Source organism: Petromyzon marinus, unplaced genomic scaffold, assembly GCF_048934315.1.
Source record: "Petromyzon marinus isolate PM22_M1 ecotype Great Lakes invasive population unplaced genomic scaffold, UKy_Petmar_22M1.pri1.0 PM_G_Scaffold_90, whole genome shotgun sequence".
Taxonomy (NCBI): Eukaryota; Metazoa; Chordata; class Hyperoartia; order Petromyzontiformes; family Petromyzontidae; genus Petromyzon; species Petromyzon marinus.
In genome coordinates, this window is record NW_027423047.1 from 597,501 (window position 1) to 600,000 (window position 2,500).

Sequence of the window (2,500 nt, forward strand, 5' to 3'; positions counted from 1 at the left end):
TCGTGTTGCCACATTGCATGCGAACGGCATGAAACTTCCAGAGGCATTTGCAGCAGGAATGCATGTGCAGTCAAAAAAGTGAATATTTTTCACGGATAGACCCCGTGAAACGCTAGAAATTGGCGGCGATGTCTCTCTTGTGGCTCACGGGGCTGTTAGGGTGGCACAGAAATCCCTCGGAATGGGAAAACGGGTCATTTTCGTGTCGCCACATTGCATGCGAACCGCATGAAACTTCCAGAGGCATTTGCAGCAGAAATGCATGTGCAGTCAAAAAATTGAATATTTTTCACGGATAGACCCCGTGAAACGCTAGAAATTGGCGGGGATGTGTCTCTTGTGGCTCACGGGGCTGTTAGGGTGGCACAGAAATCCCTCGGAATGGGAAAAAACGGGTCATTTTCGTGTCGCCACATTGCATGCGAACCGCATGAAACTTCCAGAGGCATTTGCAGCAGGAATGCATGTGCACTCAAAAAATGTGATATTTTTCACGGAGAGACCCCGTGAAACGCTAGAAGTGGGCGGGGATGTCTCTCTTGTGGCTCACGGGGCTGTTAGGGTGGCACAGAAATCCCTCGGAATGGGAAAACGGGTCATTTTCGTGTCGCCACATTGCATACGAACCGCATGAAACTTCCAGAGGCATTTGCAGCAGGAATGCATGTGCACTCAAAAAAGTGAATATTTCTCACGGATAGACCCCGTGATACGCTAGAAATTGGCGGGGATGTCTCTCTTGTGGCTCACGGGGCTGTTAGGGTGGCACAGAAATCCCTCGGAATGGGAAAACGGGTCATTTTCGTGTCGCCACATTGCATGCGAACCGCATGCAACTTCCAGAGGCATTTGCAGCAGAAATGCATGTGCAGTCAAAAAAAAATTGATATTTTTCACGGATAGACCCCGTGAAACGCTAGAAATTGGCGGGGATGTGTCTCTTGTGGCTCACGGGGCTGTTCGGGTCGCACAGAAATCCCTGGGAATGGGAAAACGGGTCATTTTCGTGTTGCCACATTGCGTACGAACCGCATGAAACTTCCAGAGGCATTTGCAGCAGGAATGCATGTGCACTCAAAAACTTCTATATGTTTCACGGATAGACCCCGTGAAACGCTAGAAATTGGCGGGGATGTGTCTCTTGTGGCTCACGGGGCTGTTAGGGTGGCACAGAACTCCCTCGGAATGGGAAAAGGGGTCATTTTCGTGTTGCCACATTGCATAGGAACGCCATGAAACTTCCAGAGGCATTTGCAGCAGAAAGGCACGTGCACTCAAAAATTTTAATATTTTTCACGCATAGACCCCGTCAAACGCTAGAAGTTGGCGGGGATGTCTCTCTTGTGGCTCACGGGGCTGTTAGGGTCGCACAGAAATGCCTCGGAATGGGAAAACGGGTCATTTTTGTGTGGCCACATTGCATAGGAACGGCATGAAACTTCCAGAGGCATTTGCAGCAGGAATGCATGTGCACTCAAAAACGTCTATATTTTTCACGGATAGACCCCGTGAAACGCTATAAATTGGCGGGGATGTCTCTCTTGTGGCTCACGGGCGCTGTTAGTTAGGGTCGCACAGAAATCCCTCGGAATGGGAAAAGGGGTCATTTTCGTGTTGCCACATTGCGTACGAACGGCATGAAACTTCCAGAGGCATCTGCAGCAGAAATGCATGTGCACTCAAAAACGTCTATATTTTTCACGGATAGACCCCGTGAAACGCTAGAAATTGGCGGGGATGTGTCTCTTGTGGCTCACGGGGCTGTTAGGGTCGCACAGAAATCCCTCGGAATGGGAAAACGGGTCATTTTCGTGTTGCCACAATTGGCATACGAACGGCATGAAACTTCCAGAGGCATTTGCAGCAGAAATGCATGTGCACTCAAAAACGTGAATATTTTTTCACGGATAGACCCCGTCAAACGCTCGAATTTGGCGGGGATGTTTCTCTTGTGGGTCACGGGGCTGTTCGGCTCGCACAGAACTCCCTTGGTCCACCTGATTCGTGCATACAGGCAGCAACTAAAACTCTGTAAACCTGCTGTGAGGACATCTAAACAGTGGACCAGTGAGGCTGTGGAAGATTTGCGGGCGTGCTTAGACTGTACTGACTGGGATATGTTCACGACTGCTACCAATAGTCTGGATGAACTCACAGAGGCTGTGTACATCAGCTTCTGTGAGGACTGCTGTATCCCAACACGTACCAGGGTGAACTTTAACAACAACAAGCCCTGGTTCTCAGCAAAGCTCAAAAGGTTGAGGTTGGAGAAGGAGGAAGCGTTTAGGAGTGGGGATAGAGACAGATTCAAGGAGTCGAAGAACAGGTTTAGCAAAGCGGTGAGAGAGGCTAAACGACTGTACTCAGAGACACTAAAACACCAGTTCTCTACTAACGACGCTGCTTCTGTCTGCCAAAGGGCTCAGGCACATCACCAACTACAAACCCAGAGCGCCCCACACCACTAACGACTCCCGCCTAGCCAACGACCTGAACGAGT